Source organism: Rhipicephalus sanguineus, chromosome 5 (assembly GCF_013339695.2).
Source record: "Rhipicephalus sanguineus isolate Rsan-2018 chromosome 5, BIME_Rsan_1.4, whole genome shotgun sequence".
NCBI classification, from domain to species: Eukaryota; Metazoa; Arthropoda; class Arachnida; order Ixodida; family Ixodidae; genus Rhipicephalus; species Rhipicephalus sanguineus.
Window position 1 is genome coordinate 166,885,694 of NC_051180.1, and position 10,342 is coordinate 166,896,035.

At 44.7% G+C, this 10,342-nt stretch overlaps 1 non-coding gene across 1 annotated transcript; it reads right to left on the reverse strand.

Moving 5' to 3' along the window:
• Window positions 1-8,350: 8,350 nt before the first annotated feature.
• Window positions 8,351-8,423, reverse strand: Trnap-cgg (transfer RNA proline (anticodon CGG)). The gene has a single exon. It is a non-coding gene; the product is annotated as a tRNA-Pro (tRNA).
• Between the last annotated feature and the right edge of the window lie 1,919 nt (window positions 8,424-10,342).

Below are 10,342 nucleotides of genomic sequence, written 5' to 3' on the forward strand. Positions count from 1 at the left end.
CACCCTACCCCTAGAGGTTAAAACCGCACGCAACTTTAAGCTCTCTAGTGAATACTTTTTCATTGAAAACCAGGATATCTAATGAACCTACATTAACAAATGTAGGTGTACTGTATGAAAAATTTTGTTTATGAGGATTATGTGTTTGATTTAATTATTGAATACTATTGAATGTCGTTCTGTTAAACTGTGTAATTGACCTGTCTGTTTAATTTTTAAACACTGGACCGGAAAGTAGCCTTATTTGGCTATCGGTCCAGGTAATTGTATAAGTGTGTTTGTGTAAAGAATAATAAATCACTTCACTTCAAAAAAAAAAAAAAAGATAGCGTTTGTTGGGCGCATGTGCTATTTCCGCCACTTAACGTGAGTACGCAAGAGGATGGCGTACGACGCATGCGGAGTAGCCAGTTTTACAATGGGATACACAGATAGCGTTTGTTCCGTACGTAGCGTATAATGCATGCGCAATGGCGATGAACGAACGCAAAGCTTCGCGCACCCAATTTTAAAACTGCATTGTTGGAAGTTACGGCATCTGTGATCTGTTTTATTGTGTCACTGAAGTTTGTGAATGAGAGAATCTTTGCAGCGACAGCGTACTGGTTCATGGTTTCTTCCACAGTACTATAGCTGCATGTAACGAGAGGCTGGGCACGCTTTTCTGTTAGCTGCGAATTTCTGAGGGCATGAGAGTCAAAGACGCGTTTCACGGGGAGGAGTTCGGCATTTTTTCTCAGTGCTGCCTTGACTATCTCGATACGCTTTCGGACTTGTGATTTGTGTTTCCCCTACTCTGTTAACCTCCTCCTTTCTCGGTAAAGCCTGCAGCTCTTTGCAGAACCAAGAGGTTCTCTTGCGCGTCTCTTTTGCCTGGTTAAATATAGCAGGCTCGCTCTCTGTCGCCGTACGGTGTTATCGAGTTCTCATCTTTTCACACCGTCCTATAGGTATAATAACAAATACTGAAATGATCTTTTCTCCTATTTATTGCAGATGGTACTTGCCCTAGATGTTTAGAAACAAAGGCTACACCAACTAAATTATTACTTTCTTCTTTTTGATGGGCTGACTGACAGGTTTTAGTACGAAAAAAGATGGATGTGAAGAGATTGACATTTTTCTCTTTTCCTTGGAAACTTTCAAAAACAAAAGGTCACAGTTTGTAAAGCAGTTAAATTTTTTTAGCGTCTTTGTTTGCCGGCATCTTCAAGAAACCGCACTAGGGCTATATATTTGACGTGGAACGCTGCCCCATGCTGCTAATGGCACAACAACTTTCGTGTGTATGCTATTGCCTAGTGATTTCCATCAAGTACCTGTCATGAAGCCATGTGTTCAGACTGACTTGTCACACATTGTGATATTTTGACACTGAGCAATGTGATGTACTAAGTGCAATACACTGATCTGCCTCTGAGAATCCTGCGTTTACAGCTGTGTGCTTATTGAGTAAAAAATGGGGAAGAGTCCCAATTTCTTTAGCTGATGTGTCTTATCATTATATTAATTTGTTCTTTTAGCCTGACATTTTCTAATACTGGGCGTCATAAAAGAAAGATGTTTTTTTTTTTTATCAGGCTGGTATTTTCATATTCCTAATTTTTATTCATTCATTTTAGTAAGTGGCTCATTCATTGTAATTTTTGTGGTCGTTTCGATTAGTTTTCTCTTCATACATTTTGTTTTCGCGTTACAGTTGGTTTAGTTGTATTTTTTTGTTATATGTCGCTGTATTTTACAGTGTTCATATTTTCAGCTAGCCATGGCACATTTAAGCTTAACTGTGTGCTCTCTAGGGATGTCAGACCATAATTTCTGTGATAAGTTTTGTACGCTGCATTTAGAAGTCTGAAACCGTTACTTCTTTAGTGGGCGCCGTTTGAAACAGGGATGCTGCACCCACAAATATTTTTAGCTAACGTCTAAAATGGCGCCTTTTGTTTCCAACGTCTATCTTACTTCTGCAATGATGCCAGAGCTTTTTCCAACATTTTTTTCAACGAGAAATGTTCCAACATAGGCATGTTGTAAGAACGTTCCTAAAAGTTTCATTTTGTGAGCAATACACTTCAGCAACAGTCATTTTGCAAGCAATTTACGTTCTTTTTTCATTAGGCATTCTTGGCTGCGTGGACCAAATATTATTTTGCAGTTTTGTTTTGTTATTAGTGATTTCAACACATTGGAGTTGATTTCCACTAACTGTGGTCTTAAGTAGCGCTACTGACGATTGTTTTGAAACGAAGGGAGACAAACACCAGGTGCTTGATGCATGCCTCCTTTCCTGCTTAGAATGCTGTGTTGGAGCAAGATGGCGAGTTGGGACTGTTGGTTTTACGTCAGGGGCGTAGCCAGAAATTTTTTTCGGGGGGGGGGGGGTTCAACCATACTTTTTGTATGTTCGTGCGTGCGTTTGTATGTGCGCGCGTATATATACGCAAGCAAAACTGAAAAATTTCGGGGTGGGGGTTTGAACCCCCCCAACCCCCCCCCTGGCTACGCCCCTGGTTTACGTTAATGTTTGGAAAATTAGGTTGAAGCACACTGAAAATAAAACGTGGACAGTAGAAGTGGGCAGGAGTAAGCGCTGTCCTGTCCACTTCTACTGTCCACGTCTTTTTGTTGTGTTGCTGTGTTGGCTGTGGATCGGTGTAGCGTCTTCTCACTCATTCACCTATCGGATTGGTAGGGCAGATTCATCAATGTGCGATAACTGCAACCGTGTAGAGACTTTAGATCATCATTTGTGCCGCTGTATGCTATTTCAAACACATCGCCGGACTCTCCAGTGTGCCAGTGTGCCTTCAGGAGACTTGACGGTCGGCCTTTTCCCGCAGGAAAGATCTTTGGAGCCTGTCTTCATAGCACATCAGCCCAGAAAACCACACGAGCCCTTCTGCAGTACTTCAAGGCAACAAAATTGAGTGACCACCTGTGATACACTCCTCTGCGTGTGTGCTGTCAAATGTGTCTCTTTCTCTCTATTTTTACTCCGTCATTCTCCTCCCATGAGTAGGGTAGCAAACTGGACGCTAGTTAGCCTCCCTGCCTATTCTCTGTTCCTTCTCTCTCTCTCCTTCCTACAAGAAAAAAGTTCAGCGGAAGATGAAGCGTTGAGGAAACGTTTCATCATGAATGCTTGTCTTCGTCAGGGCCCTGACGGCAGGGGCGTAGCCAAGGGGGGGGGGGGTGCAGACCCCCCCCCCCCCGAAAATTTTCAATTTTGCTCGCGTTTGTATACACGCACACATACAAACGCACGCACGAACATACATAAAGTATGGTTGAACCCCCCCCCCCCCCTCCCGAAAAAAATTTCTGGCTACGCCCCTTCCTTTCAGGCCTCCTCTTCTATTAGACACCCTAGTAATGAGACAATTTACTCCGGATTTTCCATGCCTTTCTCATGAGCCACATCATCTACGTAGCGGCCATGCACACCTGGCACAACTTCGAGAAAAAGAAGCTTAACACCCTCATTCGGAAAAGCATCAAAAGGGTGCTAGGCCTTCCTATGACGGCTAGCACAGAACGCCTTTCTCAATTAGGTGTGCACAATACGCTGGATGAAATCATCGAAGCACAAGAATCAGCCCAGCTTGCTCGACTATCCTGCTCTTTGGCAGGGAGAAGAATCTTAGCCATTCTGGGCCTCAATCCAGTGCTGGCAGAGGAGAGAAGCCATCCAATCATCGAGGAGCAAAGAGAAAATATTCTTGTCGCACCGATCCCTCGCAATATGCATCCGCAGCACAATGAGGGAAGGCGTAGAGCAAGAGCGATTGCGATCCTGAAAAAGATCAAGGATGATCCTCAATCGGTCTGCTTCGTAGATGCGGCACAATATGGTCGCTCATCTCACTATGCCGTGGTCGCAATAGATAACAGAGGTGAAATAATCTCGTCGGCCTCCCTGACTGGGACCACTTCTTCTAAAGCAGAGCAGGTTGCTATTGCTTTGGCACCCTTGGATGATAACAGGACGCAAATCTACTCGGATTCTAGATCGGCAGTCAGGGCGTTTGCCTCGGGCTCCATAGCGAAAGAGGCACATGACGTTCTTAAGAACCGGACCATAACTATGCGCACAATCATTTGGTTCCCGGCACACCTAGGTCAAACTTTGGACTCGCTCACCAACCTCAACGACATCGCCCACTCTCAAGCGCGCGTACTAACTCTCCGCGCGGGAGGAGAAGCCTTGTCACAGAGCAGGGTTCAAGAGTTCCGAGACACTTTATTCACATTTAATGAATTCACGAAGCATTTTTATCTGGAAAGAAGAATATTTCCTTCACCACACAAAAAGCTCACGAGACCACAGGCGATGATCCTTAGGATGCTTCAAACTAATTCTTATCCGAATCTTGCTTTCATGCACTGTCTATTCCCAAGTGACTTCAGCTCGCAATGCCCTGGCTGCGGGGGAACGTGCGATTTAGAGCACATGCTTTGGCGGTGCCCCTCGTTACGTGGGGATAAGGACCTCACAGAGCAGAAATGGAGCTCGGCCCTCAAGAGCTCGGAATATCAGCAACAACTTTGGGCTGTCCAGAGAGCCTGCGATGCGGCGGTTAGGCTAGGTCTAACTGTCCCCACGTGGGAGCGGCCCGCGGTGTCACCCTAAGGGGTGGCACTTCTCCGGATCTTTACAAGTTCTTCGTACCGTACCGTACGCCCCTTCCTGACGGAAACTAGTCCTCTTAAGTCGTTGGCTTCAGCGACATTCCCTTTTCGACAATTTCTCTTCACTTCATCCTTGCGTTTGATTAAGTAAAGCTAATGAGACGAACGCTTACATATTGCAGAATGGCTGTGCCAGGTCCCAAAATTTTGTCATATTGCACTGTTAGTTCTTTGACAACAATTTTGCGAATGATGAATCGTGCAACAAAAAGTGTTCAAGGTTGGATACTAGCTGCATTTTAATTACCGCGATATTTTGCGTTCTTTTGCCACTTCTGAATAATGTTATATAGTCGCATGCTATATCTCATTTGGTGATTTTTACGTTTCTATGCTGTACAGGAATCGTTGCTGTTTTACATAATAAATTATGACATGACCACTTTTGTCTGTGAATCTACTGAGCTCTCACTCTGTAATAGTAATTACAGAATAAAGTAACTGTAGTTACTATAACAGAGAGGGCTTCCTAAAAACGTGCACTATTATAATTGCATGCGCAAAAAGAAAACAGCTAAAAGAAAAGAGCTCCTGCATGACGTCTTAAAAACGTTTAGAAAACGTCTTTTCAAAGACGATGCAATGGGATATTTTTGTTTTAGAAATGGGATTTTTTGCGACGCTTTTAAAACGTTTTCTAGATCGTCTTAAAAACCTTTAGAAAACGCTTTTTCAAAGACGATGCAATGGGTTATTTTATCTGTTTTAAACATGGGATTTTTTGCGACGTTTTTAAAACGTTTTTAAAACGTTTTCTAGATCGTCTTAAAAACGTTTTTTAGATCGTCTTAAGAACGTTTTCTAGATGGTCTTAAAAACGGACTCTAGCCGGACATTAGACGAGATATAAAACCTTTTCTAGACCTTTAGCTTCTATTCCGTAACGTTTTCTAAACGTTTTTATCGTCTCGGAAACGTTTATAAAACGCAAATTATCCGTTTTGTGCTACTTGGGTACGCTCCTCGCCCAGGTCAAGGGCCTACACTACGCTCTATACGCGGATGACATCACCATCTGGACCTATTCAGGCTCTCCCGCAGAAATTGAAGACCGCATACAGCGTGCGGCGCTTATTGTGGACACCTACGCCTCATTGGCCTGGAGTGTTCCCCTATCAAATCATCCGTTCTGTCGGTCTCATCTCTACCGCCACCTCAGATATTTCTGCCGTTTGGCCCGATACCGGTTGTCCGAGAACTCCGCACATTGGGTCTCCACATCTCTCCTCTCAACCATGGCTCTACCATTGCGCGTCTTCGGAGCACTAGCGAGCAGGTTAGCCGTATGATTCGGCGGGTCTCCACCAAACGTGGTGGCTTTCGCGGTCGGCACTCCCTCCGCTTGGCTCACGCGTTTGTGACCAGGTGAGTCCTCTAGGCAACCCTCTACCTTCGCTTGAGTCGCCACCACGAGAACCAGCTGAACGCACTGCTCCCCTCGGTTTATAAGCGAGCACTAGCATTCATAGTGCTACCTCCAATCGCCGCTTTTAGGCCTTGGCCGATACCTTTTAGGCCGATACCTATCGCATGATTGCGGTATGCCCCGACATACCTCTTCCATCTCCCTTCCCCCTACCCACAAGAGAGGCTTGGGGGGAGTTCCTGCTCGGCTGCTCTACTTGAATTTGGGCGTGAACCTAATTTTTGGGTCGATATGGAGGTGGGCAACATATGGACCAGCTTACAGGAGAAAGGCGTCATTCGCCGGCCAGCGTGAACGGGCGTGCGTTTCAGCATAGGTGTGCGCACAAGGGGGGGGGGGTGGCGGCCGCATGCCACAAGTTGGGAGTCCTCCAAGTGTCTTGAGCTTCGCACCACTGCGGCACCGCCCCGAAGCCCGCTTGTACCCATTGGAAACCGGTGGGTGGCGAGCCGGCACTACGGATCGAACCCGGTACCTCCCGTATTGGAAGCGGACGCCCAAGCGTTTCGCCACCGCTGCAGTGAACGCGCAAGATATCGGTTCCATGAACTTAAAAAGAACCGAATGAATGAAATAAAGGTCAGGGTCACTATATTTATTTATTTATTTATTTATTTACAGATACTGTCAGCCCTTACAAAGGGCTATAACAGGAGTGGAAAACAGTACATAATAACATAACAATAATTGTAGAATCAGAACATAATTAACATGTACAATCAGAACTTACAGATAAAGGGACAAAATGAAGTACACCAAGAAACGCAACCAGATAATAAGATTAAATGCACTAGATCAAGTACAGACAAATAAAGCTTTGTTAACTACAAACGAGAATGTGATCTATGTGTTTTAAGAATAAATCTACAGATGAGCATGAAACAGCTTCTTCGCTCAAAGAATTCCAATCCTTAATGGCTCGTGGGAAGAAGCTATACTTAAAAGAATCAGTGTAAACCGCAGGAGCACGAATGAACATTGAATGGCGATGTCTAGAAGTTTCACGACGAAGAATATCAAAATAGTCGGCATACCTTATATGAACATGATGATTAATAATCAGGTAAAGATATTTAAGTCTTTCGTATTTAGTTCGAGCCTGAATCGTGGGTAGCTCGGCTAGTGCACACAGTTGAGATGGTGAATCCGTCCAACGATATTTATTGAATATAAACCGGACTGCTAGACGCTGAATTTTTTCAATTTTCGAGATGTTGGTAACAGAGAAAGGATCCCAGACAATTTTAGCATATTCTATGATGGGTCTAATAAGCGTCTTGTAGGCTAAACATTTTGTTTCTTGCGTTGCAAACGGCAAATGGCGCCTAAGACACCAGAGAGACTTGTTGGCCCTTGCACATACATAATCTATGTGATGATTCCAGCGAAGATCACTCGTAAAAATCAAACCAAGGTACTTATGTTGTTCAACTCTTTTAAGTTCATGATTATTAATATAATACGTATAGTTAAAGTAATTTTTCTTTCGAGAGACTGTCATAACTACAGTTTTTAGAGGGTTTAGCACCATTTGCCATTCTTCACACCATTTCCTTATTTTCTCTAAGTTTTCTTGCAATTTTACCTGATCATTCACTGTGTCTATTTTTTTATATATGATGCAATCATCTGCGAAGAGCCTGATAGAAACGTCTATTTCATTCGGGAGATCATTTATAAATAAAAGAAAAAGAAGTGGTCCCAGAACACTACCTTGGGGTACTCCCGACTTTACAGCTGAAACTGGAGACTTAGTGCCACCAATTTCAACATATTGTTCACGAGAATGAAAATAACATGAAAACCAGTTTGTAATAGTAGGGTTTTGGAACGTAACATCAATTTTTCTTAGTAATTTACTGTGAGATACTTTAGATACTCTCAAATCAATTTTAGGAAAATTGAACAAAACATTCGAAAGTAGACAAACTAAATAAGCCCAAACCCCATTTCATCAAAATCTGACGAACTTTTGAAAAATCGAAAAGTACAAAATTGGCAAAGGCTGTCAGCTTAATATTTAAGCCAGAAATGGACTGAAAATCGTTTTCATCCAAGAAAAACTTGACAATGGGCTAAAGGAAAGAAGTGGAAATTTTAAGTGCTCGTTTTTCTTTGTTATACACAATATTAATGAGCACAAACAGACAATAATGCCAAGGAAAGTATAGGGGATGTTATTAGTAGTAAATGTAATGTAAATGTGAAGAAAGAAAAGTGGACGAAAAGATAACTTGCCGCGGGTAGGGACCGAACCTGCGACCTTCGAATACCGCGTCCGATGCTCTACCAACTGAGCTACCGCGGCGGCCATCCCCCCGTTCACTTTATGGGGTATATATGTGAATTTAAACGTGGGGGTGCCTGTCAGCGCCGCAGCCATGACGGCGAGTGTGGAACACTCTTTTTCTGCCTGTTGGCGTCACGTAGCACGTGAACCTATTACGAGCTGGCAGCTGACCAATAATCTCTCGCATACTATACCTGAAAGCTCCAAGTCTGCCAGAACGAGACCCTCGCTATGCATGAAGGAAAGAAGTGGAAATTTTAAGGGCTCGTTTTTCTTGTTACGCACAATATTAATGAGCACTAACAGACAATAATGCCAAGGAAAGTATAGGGGATGCTATTAGTAGTAAATGTAATGTAAATGTGAAGAAAGAAAAGTGGACGAAAATATAACCTGCGGCGGGCAGGGACCGAACCTGCGACCCTAAAATTTCCACTTTCCACTCACAACGCGAAAAGGATGCTGGAATCTGTCTATATTTCACGGACTTTTCATTTCTAAGAGGATCTAATCACACGTTCTGGCCAGTTGTCGGTTCTTATAACTGAAAAAAAAAGGCGAAAAAAAAAAGACAGAAAAAAATCAGATATGTTTGAAAAATAAATTTTGGATGGAACACTTACAAGGGGTGTCTCCCCCAGCCTTACCACAAGGGGGCTCAGGACTCCCTTGACCCCCCGTACTCTAGAAAACGCTGGTCTAAGGTGGTGGTGGTGAAAAACATTTATTATAAAAGAAAAAGAAAGAGAGTTTGGGGGCCAAAGCATGACCCCTGTACATGGTCGGCGTCCCTAGTACGGGACACCGCATGACGAGGCCCCGTCTCGCGCCCGTCGCACCAGAGCCCGTTGCGACTCCAGTGAGGAGCAGTTGAGGAGGGCAGTCTCCCATGTCTCTCGTGAAGGGGTAGGGGAAGGGGGCAGGTCGGGATTTTTAGTACATGCCCACACCATGTGGAAGATATCACAGGTCTCCCCACAGTGTGGGCATCGCCCATCCGTGTTTGGATCGTAGTGCTTTAATATTGCAGGGCAGAGTAGAGTACCTGTCTGCAGGCGCCTTAGAGTTCGCTCATCCGCCTTACTCAGCCCCTTTGCAGGAGCCGGGAAAAGGCGGTGAGTGTCGCGATAATATGAGAGAATTTCTTTGAACCGCAGAAGCGGTGTATTGGCCTCCGAGTCATAAGAGCCAGGGTGAGGAGCCCGGTGGGTAAGCGCTCGGGCGGCCGCGTCAGCGGCCTCATTACCTCGTAAGCCCTGATGGCCAGGAGCCCATATAATGCGTTTCGGGGTCGGATCAATGGCAGCCCGTTTTAGAATTTGGCCGGCTAAGGGGGATATCTCCCCTGCCAAGTAGTGAGCACATGCTTTACGGGAGTCCGTGATGATGACTTTCGAATTGGGATCCGCGGCAGCAAGCGCTATCGCTACTTCCTCAGCTCGCTCTGAATTTTGTGCTCGGAAGGAGAGCCCATTGACGTGTTTTTCCTGGTGAATTACAGAGGCCGTGTAAAAACCCTTGGGCGAAGGCCCTGCTATGTCCACCTGGTCTAAGGAAACACGACCGCTACAGTGAACAAAGCGATGCTTTTTGTCGCTTCAACGCGAAGTAAGCGCTGAAAGCACATCACGTATACAATCGGCATCAAATGAAACGCGAACTGCAGCAAGCGTTAGCAATGGCGTGCGCCGTCTAGTCGTCACCGCGGACGTGCGCAGTGCTGCCAAACCAGAGTGCTGTTCGCCTGTCAATGGTGATGACCGGACGGCGCGCACTACAGTTGAAACCCGCGATAACGAAATCGGCGGGGAAAGCACAAAATTTCGCTCTTGCGGGAACTTCGTTGGCGGGAGAATGCGACAGAAAAGACATAGAATTTACAAAAAACACATTTTATTTCCAAAAGTCAGTAAGTTTGCTTTGGCGGGCCTTACCAT